Source organism: Haemaphysalis longicornis, unplaced genomic scaffold (genome assembly GCF_048455015.1).
Source record: "Haemaphysalis longicornis isolate Haplotype H1 unplaced genomic scaffold, Haemaphysalis longicornis Haplotype H1 scaffold_4, whole genome shotgun sequence".
Classification (NCBI taxonomy): Eukaryota; Metazoa; Arthropoda; class Arachnida; order Ixodida; family Ixodidae; genus Haemaphysalis; species Haemaphysalis longicornis.
This window is the reverse complement of record NW_027526361.1, coordinates 71,900,195-71,911,976: the sequence shown is the minus strand read 5'-3', so window position 1 is coordinate 71,911,976 and position 11,782 is coordinate 71,900,195. Positions and strand designations below refer to the sequence as shown.

Below are 11,782 nucleotides of genomic sequence, written 5' to 3'. Positions count from 1 at the left end.
CTTTAAAGCTGTAATGATTTCTCGGCTACTTACGAGCCATTTATGTTTACTTGCGCATCTGCTTCACCGTATCGGCCGATTTGATTTAGCTTTCATGTTTTTCGATAGTGTGCTTGCGTGCGTGTGTCTGTCACCTGCGTGGTTGTGTCGATTGTGTGAGTTGTCTGTGCGTGCGTGTGTGCATGCGTGTGCAGTGCCTATGTGTGTTTGTGTGACTGTTTTTTACCCATCGCGTGTGTTTGTGTGACATGTAATGTGTATGTGTTTGGTGTGTGTGTGTGCTCGCGCATCTGTGTGCGCGCCTCTGTGGGAATCTGCGAGCGTCCCGGGGCTTTTACCCAGCATTTCATGATGGTATTGCCCAAAGGATGCAAAAACCCTGCCAGACGTTTAGGCTTTCAACGTGCATCAAAGCGTCGTGCTCACTTACGAGCAACAGATCTTTTAGCAGAGATGCTTTGTACGGCTTCATTATTGCTTCATGGCAACGAGCAACTTGTATTCAAATCAAGAGCAACGTGTTTTGCGGCACTTTACATATGGTTAGGCGAGTACATTTTCGGTTCAGCGATATTTAAATTCGGTCCGGCGAAGTGAAAACGACGCTAAAAGGGCGTGTTAACACACCTCTTTAAGAATATTCACTTCCTGCTGGGTGTAACCGCGGTTAGCTCGGTAAGAGGGAAAGGTGGGCGTGCATAGAGTGTGCTACTCAGTATACTCGTATGCTATAGTTTTTAATAAAGAAATGGAAACTTCACTGAATCATATATGGCAATTTTTTTTTCGTGAGTACACAGAGGGTATCGCAGCGTAAAAACAGAGTCTTAAATTTCGAACCTCTTACATGTCGTGGTCATTTCCGCATGGGGAAAACATGCGAACTTTGTGTATTTCCGCTGGCAGCTGCTGTGATGCTTAGAAGCAAGATATTGGAATTGCAGTAACATGTCCACACCGTTTGAACATTGCCTGTTATCCGTATCGATGGCTTACGGGACGTTTATGAAGAATTGAATCACTGGTGCAGAAGTCACCGAACAAGATTGCTCATTGTGTGTGAAAGTCTCTCACGTCCGCGTCCATCAGGCACCTGAGAGCAGATGTAAAAGGTGCAGAGCCTGGCAGGACGCAGACTTATTCAAAAAGGCCACAGTAGAACTTACATGCGCCGAAAATTGTGAAACACATTCCTTGTTCCTTATAGGTTAGTGTATGGGGCTCGAAAGCAACGAACTTGCCTGGTGATAAGGGGGGGGGGATTGTTATATTGAGAAGCTAGCTCCAACCTCAAGAGCAGCTGACTACTGCAAACGTTAGAGTGTTGAAATGGTACACTTGCAGTGCTTAATTAATGGCGCGAAGCAAAAAAATGTAATGGTGCAGCCATCTAAATTTTGCTGCGTCAGGCTAGCCAACGGAACTGCTTGCTTGAGACTAAACACCCCCAACGTAGATTCCATTGGAAAGATTCTTCTGAGGAAAAAAATAAAAATAAAGAAAAAAAAACCGTCTTAGGGAGAGCTCCCCGACACGTGTCTGGCGTGTCGCGTATACACTTGACGGAAGCGGGAAACAGGTCGTTTCGCGCATGTACTCGCAAGGAGAGGCAGCGATAGTCGCGGCGCGTCCACGTATCTTCGGCTCCATGGGAATCGCCCCGGACCACCCCGTCTCACGGTGCCGGTATTTCACACACGACCGCTTACACGGCCGTACATCACAGAGGCGTGCTTCGTTCTAAACCTCGCTGCCGCCCGGAGTTATCTACGTTTCGCTTGCCATCGCGATCGGGCAGCGGAAAAAGGGAGGAGGGAAGGAAGGGTGGGGGCTCCGAAATGCCGCCAGCCGTTCAAATGTCTGTGCGTACGTTTCCCGCGCCTGTCGAGCTGCGGCGATGGAGAAAGAGAGAGGGAGAGCGAGATATAGGTATAGACACCTCGATTCAAGACCAAGAAGCAAGCAAAAGACGGTGTTGAAGGACAGATCTAAGGAGCAATACGACGACCACGTATACATCATCTCGCTCGGCGGCCCCACGCTCGCTGCGGCGCGCACATGCACGCAAATCGTGTTTTCGAAAGACGAAATAGATTCAAACTCGTGTTTTATGTATTTCCTTCGCTCTCCCTCGCCGCCTTCATTTGCACTCGTCGCTGGCATAGCATGTGGGTGGTGTTGGTGTCGCGAGCGGCAATAAAAATAATTCCGGCGACGGCGACGACAAAATGGCCGATTTGCAAGTCAATTTGCCGCGGCTCTCCGCGGAGCACGCTCGTGCGAAACGACACGTTATGTCTTGCAAATGTCGCCGCTCGCGTCCCGGCTCCGCCAGCGTCGTGCGGCCAAGTGCTGTTTCTCAAATATGCAGGAGATACACGGCGTAAACGCCGATGTCTGTGCGCGCGTGCATGCATGGGGTAGCAACAACGTCCAGGTGAAAATGCCCGAAAGCGTCGTCCGAAATCGTCGATCGTTTCTGACCACAGCGGCTCTTCTGGCTTGCCGAGATTTATCGATGCGATTAGTGGACGCTGAACACGCTCTGGGGTGTTGGACGACGAGAAGAGACAGGGCGGTGATACAACCAGCCCTGTTACGTATAGTGTGTAGGCTGCAAAGTCGGAGCTAAGAGTCAAGGATCGACGTTTGTGTGAAGAGGAGAAGGGAGTCATGCCTTGGTACGTGACTTATCAGATAGAATCGGCACTACGTTTGCGGTCGTTGCGAGAATTAAAGTGCGTGTGATATTAAGCTCGTCATCGCAGAATTCGCTGAGGCAGCACAGGCTTGGGCACCTAAAAGTCGAATTGGCACGAGTCCTTGATGATAGGGGCCGCTTTTAAAATTTTGTTATCCTTGTTTCTGTGTAATCGCATTCAGTCGTATAATCGCTACGACATAGAAGCCCACTTCTGCGTAATGAAATCCTCCGTCCCGAATATAGCTGTTCAATTAGATACTACGAGATTTTACCCGTGTTCAAACGGGGCTTTCCTGGATAGATGTGCCTCTCAACGGGTTGTTGCAAAATGTACGTAGCGCCTCCGGCTGGCTTTCTTTTCTGGCAGTCGTTGCCAGTAGCCTCCATGGCCAAGCGTGGAATAATCCGTTTTATTCTCAGTTTTATGCTTATTTTGCATGTACTGGTGTTGCAGACGTTCCCATTAAAATTTTTACCGGATGCGTATTTACACGTGGGATAAAAGCTCTTAGCTGCCGTTCTGGGAAGAAAAACTGAGAGGAAAAATATTTGTAGATATCGATATACATCATGACCCAAAAGCGAGAGCATCCGGAACGTCTAAAGCAGCGTCTACAGAACGTTGGCTTAACTTTCAAAGGTATTTTAATATACTGAACTTATTAAAGAACGTTTATTTGCAATAATTTCTTTCGTATTTAGGATAGCTGGGGGACCCATTTACTTGCTGTTAATGCATGGTATTATTTTTCTATGAGGCGAAATCTGGTAAGCGTACGACAACATGCACACAGATATATATAGGAAGAGAAAAATAATCAATAAAGGATAATGATTTGGATGTGTAAATTCCTGCTTTCCGATTTCTCGAACTTATGACTGACGTAATCCGCTTGAGTATTAAGGCTGCTGCTAATAGGATGGTTGGGAGGTAAGGTAACTTATATCAAAATTCGGCTTAGACACCCTCGATCATGCAGTGACCTAGCATTCCATCTTTCACTAGATTCGCCTGAATGCCGCATGGGTCTTGCTAGTCCCTCACCTACATCAAGCCTGCGTATGATGGGAACTTGTAATAAGAGTCCAGTTTATCCAATTAGGACTCAAAGCTCCCCTGCACGCACGCTATTCTAAGCTGAACTTGGATCGTAGTGCAGGCTTGATTGGACCTTAGCTTTGCAGCGTCATGAAATTGGGATTTTATTCTCTTCCTTAGTAACCCTGAAAAACTCATTCTGTTCTCGCACATGACCTGCCGACCAGGCAATTATTTCTATTTTCTTCGATGTTCCACTGGCCCATTCCCAACCCGTCCTTAATTCCGTATACCCTTATCATTTCTCATTTGCACTTCCTGCCGTATGGAAGGTATACGTGTGTCTTAGATGTTGACTTTTTGGCAACACCTGTGGATACGTGTTTTGGACACAAAATTCGCGTACAACTTTGGGCATCTTGTATGATTTTTTACCAAACATTCCATTACAGTGTGTCGCGAAGTCTGTAATATGGGAAGTCATTTTTACGTGATTTTTATCCTATCTTGCTCCTTGAATCAAGGCGATTATTACTTCGAGCGAACTCGCCAACATTTCCTGAACTGCGTTTAAATTTATTTCCAGTCGCTTCCACGGTCTATTATGGGTCTTCAACGTGCCGAAGCCACACGCCCTAGTGAACGGCTTGGGAATTATCTTGACCACTTGTAATCTTTAACGGGCGCTGTAATCTCGACCCACGGGTGTTTTCGCTTTTCCCCTACATCTGAAAAGCAGTCGCCGCGGTCAGGAATCGAACTCACGACGCGCTCCGGGTCATGATGTTTGCAGTGGGAAATCGTGAGATAATACATCCGCCCTGACACTTATGGGTTTTGTCGTTGTTGTTGTTTTGTTTTTCTTGCTTCGCTCTCGGGTGTGCCGTTAATTGGAGCCAACAACTGGGGCAGAATTTTCCTTAGCATATACACGTTCCGCTACAGATTACCCTTGCGGGACGACTAGAAAAAAAAATGGGGGGAGGAGGGCGGGGGGTGGGGGGGGGGGACAGTGCCATCCCGTTCCACATACAGACCCCCCCTTCCTGCTCAAAAGACGCCTCAACCTGCGCCTTCGCGACGCATATGCGGGGCGGCCAAGCGCTGACTGCGCTGGGCTCAACAGAGCGGCGGATGAGAAGAAGCTCGTCCGCGCAGTCGACGATACGGAGGCGACGCCAGCCGCGCTCGGAAGCGTCCTGGCGTGGATCGTTGGCGCGGCTTAGCGTCCATTCGTATGCGCCGCGGTGCCCGGTCGCCGTTTCATTTCCGATCGTTCGCATTCGGGGCACGTGGCGGCCGCGGTGACGCCGTCTGAGCTCCTTCCTTTTCATCCGCCCGTCTCTCGGCGCTCATAATGGCCGCCGCTCAATTTCCACCCGGCTGGCCCCTTCTTCTTCGTCGGCGGGCATGGCTTTGTCGTACGCGGGCACCGCTATATCTGCCCCGTCTGCTATCCGGCCTAGTCTTTCCGTTGGTGACGACATGCAAAGAGCGCAGGGTTGCTGAGTTCCAACGGACCGGGTAGCGTGGCCGCCACGACGCACTTTTCTCTCGAAATTGGGCAGGTGCTAACCTCTCTGTACTCATGCCGAGGGATTGTCTATGCGTCAGCACCGGTGGTGCGAAGCCCAAATTCAAATTCGGTGAAATTGGAACTTCACGAACTGCAGCTACATCTGGGCAGTGGCGCGCGCTGTGAATACTGCAGAGCTATGGATGGATTCACAGCGAAGACATGGGTGATAGAGGTGTGAGAAGGCTATCACTGAAACGCTGTGCGGGAAATGGGCATGTTTCGGTGGGTATAAAAGCATACAATTTCCCATCTGAAGCGTGTTATAAGGGCGTGTAGGCAGTGCGACGCTTAGGGCTCATATTTCTGCGCGAACTTGGTGCTTTCGTCTTCGTGAAGAAGAGTTCGCAGATTGGTGAAGGTGGCGCCCCAATGCACTCTGTAAATGTGGCTGAGCATTGAAGCTGTAAGACGCCATCCTTTGGAAGTAGTAGCCTGACGTCATCTTAACTGTTAGCATTTCGGGCGCGAGGCCACCAAAGGTGTGCGTGTGGAAGCGAATCTTGTAGCGCTTGTTAAGCGAATTCCGGAGACCATCAATTGTCACGCCTTGATTCTGCAGGCGCCGTACCTGCGTATTGCAAGCCGCCGACGCTTCAAGTGCGCGTTGATTGCGATGTCGTCGTCGGTGCTTCGTGGTAGACTCCGTGCTGCTTTCTGCACATGGCTTGGCGCGTTGACGACTTGCCCATTGCCGACTGGCCATGTCCGTGTAAAAGACGCCTGATTGACTTGAAGGGAATCCGTGGGGTAACCAGATCCTTTGCTATGGGGTGTTCAGTGGAGGAAGGTGTGTTGGGGTTGGAGGATACACGCGTCTCTGCTGTCCACTCTTGGATAGTAGAGGCGATTTCCCATCGTCTACAGGGACCTCGTGAGCACTAAGCAATTCAAGCGGTATCATGTTCTCCCGAGGAAAGCCCTCTGACACCAATTCGAGTGCCGCTTGCTTCTTTATGTTATCACCCAAAGTAAAGATACACTTTAGGCCGTTTTTGGACGGTGGACCACAGTAAATCCCAGGCCGAATAACCATATCCAGATTCGACGGTGACGGATTTTATCTTAAATTACGCATTCGCACCTTGGAAAGTAATTATTTATTCATCTTCATAACCGTGTCCTTTCCTCTGAAGTGCTCCATTATCCAACGCACTAATTAATACGCGCCTTCCTTCTTTCCCCGAGGTGTTACTCGGGATTTAACCCAGCCTCCGCCCCTATGCTATGTTTCAACCTGCCTAAACAAAAACTGCGTGCTTCCCATGCCTTGCACTGATTTAGTGTAGCAAAGCGCGTTGGTCCCCAAACGCCCTGCATAACCTTGCTAGTTTTGGCAAATTAGAGCTCATCCAATTCTGTGCTGGGGGCGCAGACAGGAGAAAAAAAAAAAAAGGACTACGGACTACCCTAGAATTGTTTAGTCTGCCGACCTGGCCAGTTTTGCATTACACCGGCGTGTCGCAGCAGTGATGAAAAGCGGACCAAAAACAGCACACACATCAACCGCGGCGCCCTCGCAGTGCGCCATACAGCGCACTCACCGCGTTTGCATTGAGGCATTTTTATGAATCGTATTGCTCTTATAATTAATTTTATTGCGAACCGCTTTTAGCTGCGGCCGCCTGCACTCTGCGGTGAGCAGACGATCAGAGGCGTCAACAGGACTGTTCTCAATATAAAAATTCCCAAAGAAATTTTTTCATGCCCAAGAAAGGATACAAAGAAATAATAATGTCAGGAAAAGCTATCAAACAACAATTTAGTTCTTAGATGATTTCTCAAGGCCAGTTTACCGAGAGGGCGCTGCAGTCAACTGGTATGCTACCGGACAGTTACCACCTGTAACAGGAAAATAAAGCATTTTCTGCCTAATAAGCTTTTTGTGCCTGCCCTAAGCAGCGCAAGTATTAAACAAAGAGTGTAAACATGGGTATATTAGTCCTTTTTGGTAAGATGACATGTCATCACCCTGCTACAAAGGGTAAACCACTAGCAATCATCATAATCATCATCACCATCATGCTGTCTGTTCAACGCTTTCATCACCAAAATGAACCGCTGAAGGTTTCGGACGGCAGACTAGACAAATTTCCAGGGATTATACTACGGGTGCGAATATATACTACCAGAAAAAAAAGAGAGTATACTTTGACACACTGTTTAAGCAAAAACAGTTTTGTGGAAGCCTCACTCGGTGACCCGCCGTTAATTCCCAAAATGAGCCCCGTTTAGCGGAGAAAGCGCACCCGAGAATGCGAGCGCTACACCGCGCACGCAGGAAAGGCCGACCGACTTCAGCAAGAGCAATGGCCGTATGTGCTGCATCCGTGACCTTGGCGCTCATAAAATTTTATGGACGAGCCCCTGATATAGCTGTAGCAAAACGTGCCGCCCTCCGGGCACGCTCGCAGGACGGCTGACCTTCTGTGTGCCAGCGTTGCTGTGTACCGCTTTCGTTTCGTCGTCCTCTCAAAACGAGCGGCCCTGTTCCAACGAGCACGCTCATGTGCGTTTTCTTGTCGTTCCCGAGGCTGATTTTGTTACACGGGTTATCTTTGGGAAAGCCATTTTGCGGCAACGGAGAGCTTTTTGCATCGGCAGCGTTTTTGAGGTTTCTTGGTCACTGCCTAAGGAACGAAGAACAACAAAAACGAGAATTGTTACGGTTTTCTAGCTGAGGCAGGATTTTTTTGGCTTTCTTTTTGTCTATAAACAGAAAAACAACCACGGGGAAAGAAACTGCATGTACGGAGAGATAAGTATGAAGACAAATTTAGCTTCCTGGCAAGTTGGTACAGAAAAGCATGCTTAGACGATCCGTATTTTAGCGTCACTAGCGGGGAAAACAGCTTATTGCTGAAAATGTTCGACTCATTTTGTTCGGTGAGATAAGGGATTCACAAATTTTTTTTTGTAGGTGAATTTTGCTTATTTGTACCCCACTGCCGACTCTTGCCGCTGAAGTTGCTGCTCTTTTGTAACAGAATTAATTCACTGTTTGAGAGAAGCGTCACTGCAAGACAGGATAACATCAGGGTCATAATTTTTCACAAAGAACCTTTTTTGGTACCATCAGAAGAAAAGGAAAAAAAAAACAACAACAGCAGCACGGCAACCGAAGAGCATAGATGCCTGCTCCGTCCAACTCTAGAAGCATGCAAATAATCCATTATACGCAGCATAAAAATGAACTTAGCAAACTGTTTTACGCAGGCGTATTTTGTGGCGCTCAGAGCGAGCACTTTATAGCAGGTATACCATTCGGGGCCTGTAGGGTTTATTACCGTGACAGACCAAAGCCACGCATTCTTTTACGGACTTATAGAGTCCAATACTAATGCTTTCCTTCCTTCGAAACATAAAATTACATTACTAGTTATTAAACAAACACGTTCAGTTTTCAGCCGTGTTGTTCAAAATTACGTTCCTTATTGTTACAAAACGTATAAGCACGCTTTCAATGCTGCGTCAATTGGCAGATTTCCAATTTCAGAAGGCACTTGCATTTTTCAGTAGCTCATAATCGCTAGAAACCTCCATTAGCCAAAATAAAAGGTCTGTCGTACCTCGTGTCACCTTGGATAAACATTTTGTCAGCTTGGCGAAGCTGTTTGTCAGCTTTTGTCGCACCAGCTAAAACTTGGCTAAACGGGTCGAGGGAAGGCTGACGTTATAACTTAACATTTTAACGACTCATGTCTAACAGAGAAGCTGATAGGACACAGCACTTCCCGTTTTCGAACAGACATTTACGTGAAACACTCCACTTGCTTCACTAATGATCCTGCTTCATGTACAGCCGAAACAAGTTGCCTCACATGACGAACGGCGTAGAAAAACGCGCAATAAAGCATGGTTTTACTGTGTTCTGCTGGCTCCTCTGCACGCACAGGTTGTTTTTAACAGCGGTTTTCTGGAGGCAAATTTGAATTGTACGCAGGAAGAACGTCAATACTCCTCGTTCATTTTGTACCCGTCTTTTTTTTTTTTTTGTCTTTTCAGCCCAAGGCCAGGACGTTAGACAATTATAACACCGAAAAAAATACTAAGTCTGCTGTATAACCATGTCCTCATTGGAATTTTTTCTTCTCTTCTTACGTACTCTAGGCCGGGTGCACTTGCGTCGGCTAAACCTTGCTGTTAAGTAACCTGTAGTCAATACGTGACTCGGGGCAGCGTCGAACGCCGGCATCCGTAGGCACTTCTGCCCGACAGGTTCTCAAAACCTGGAAGACGACTCGCGCTGTGCGGTATACCTTGTCTTGGGATGTGGGCTGACGGAAGTCCTCTTTCTGAAATAAAGATACCCGAGAGACGGGTAGTTAGAATACTTCTTGCGACACGCACGCCGTCCATGCGAGGGCAGCCCTTAAAGGGCTTTTTCGGATAGCGAGTGGTCGGCGAGAAAGATTATGTAGAGCCGAATAAAACTGCAATCATTGAGCCACGTGCGTTATAGGGGGCTTTACGCTTACTTCGCACGGCATGGGGGAAACGAGTTTGGCTGGCAAGTTTTATGCGCTCCTTCGGCACGCGAGAAAATGGGTCTTTTTTGAGGGCTTTACAGCTATCTAACGTTTTCTTATCGTCTTGTAGATATTAACGACGCAGTTTCAGATCAAGAATTAAGAAGGGACACGCAATGGTTTTTGATTTATTAGTATTAAGTTTGCCCGTGTGCGGCAAACATTATCGTTTAGGTCTAAATAGAGTACTTGCAAACGATGGACACTTAAGTTGGAAAGAAAAAAAAAGCGTAGAGTTATTCGTAAATGAGTTGGTAAATACCGTTAGAATAAAAAAGAAAGCGGACATTTGGGTCAGTTGGTATAGTTTGACTGTAAATTCATTAAACAACACACGCACGCACGCACACATACACGCACGCGTAAAAACAGTGTTGTGTACTGTATTCCATTCCTGAGTTTTTGCGTATTGGTGCTGCACAACGACTATGCTCTTGTTATAAAATAACGCAACTTCATCATTACTATACATGAAAAATGTAAAATGCCAAAATTGAAGCAGGTGACAGGAAGGAGGGACCGAAATTGTAAAGGTTGTATTAACGCCGAGCGCGACATAAAATCAATAATGTTTGACGTTATATTCAATAGTTTTGTGCGCAATATATACAACAGAGCTGTTCTAGTTTTTGAAGTCCGACATGTTTCATTACTATAGAAATGTCCTGCGGGTATTGCTGTTTACGTTCCCTCCCCCTTCTCCCTTTTTTATGCGCTATGCTTAAACTTCATCGTTACTGGCCAGTTTACCGTTAATTCGAAATAACTTAGGGTAGTGATGTCTGCAAGGACAGTTTCCAATACAAAAGTCCCTCATGCCGTGGCTACGAGTATATTACTGACATCAACTTGCCGACGGTGCACAAAAAAAGTAAGCGGCCTATATTGAAGTATTGCCTGCATGGCTTCGGGTACACCATGAATTAGTGCCGTGACACTCCCTGTTCCGGCCTTAGGACACTGGGTTATGGCTAACATTAAGCGTATAGAAGAGACACTACGTCTGCATAGAATTGAAATAATTCCTCAGTCCAGCAAACTATTTTCCACATAAATTTGCCGGACATAACTTTTATCGTTCGTAGAGACAGGTTTTCTGGTCATCTTATTACGTTCTAAGCGACTGAAAAAGGGTCGAGACTATATTTTTTATATTTATGCTAAATCATGTCTTAAATAAATCGGAATGAACGCCGGTTATGTATGTATACTGCACTGTTGCACACATGAAACAAAAGAAGCAATATAAGGAACAATTAGCCCCTGTAATCAACTTTACCGATTCTAGTCGTTCACACTTCAGACGCCGTTGAGTCTGGAGCTGACCCACCTGGCAAAGGGCTGCAGCACTGAAAGAAAAAATAAAAAACAGGAGAAGAGGATGTGTATTTAGGAGAATTTCAATAAACATAAAAACACATCTTATTTTGCCAAAATTTGTAGCATAATCTTTATTTAAAACGCGGCATAATCAACATAAGGACAGTGACCAGTGATTGTTAAGAATAAAATTTCTCACTGTTTCTACGTCATACCGCGCACCATTAGCCGGATATTAACTGCTTGCAACTCCCGCAGGCTCAGTAAGGCTCTCCCGTTCTTGGCATGCCACCAGAACAGCTTGCCACTAACCTTGGTCTTCAGACCTACGGTCTCGGCCAAATAAATCAATCTCCGGTTTCAATTCGAATTCAAAAGTGTCGTGGGAAACCCATTTTCTGCACAGACTGCAAGAATTCAGTTCCAATATATAAATGTGTGTACTGCGGCGAACAATGATGGTAAGGCCAGTTCGAAAAGCTTTATTTTGTTTTCTACTCCCACACCCTGAACACCTGAACACCATGAACACCACACCCTGAACACCCTGAACACCCTGAAGGGGAGAGGAATGGTTGCAGTAGGGTGGACAAAACTGCAGGACAAAACAAAGA

The 11,782-nt window shown here is 46.7% G+C and overlaps 1 long non-coding RNA gene across 1 annotated transcript in view; it reads right to left on the bottom strand.

Annotated features, from left to right (window-relative positions):
- Positions 1-11,126: 11,126 nt before the first annotated feature.
- Positions 11,127-11,782, bottom strand: part of LOC144178907 (uncharacterized) — a 134,248-nt gene continuing 133,592 nt past the window's right edge. Inside the window, exon 4 of the long non-coding RNA XR_013324096.1 lies at positions 11,127-11,197. This is a non-coding gene — a long non-coding RNA (uncharacterized LOC144178907). The remainder of the gene's footprint in view (positions 11,198-11,782) is intronic.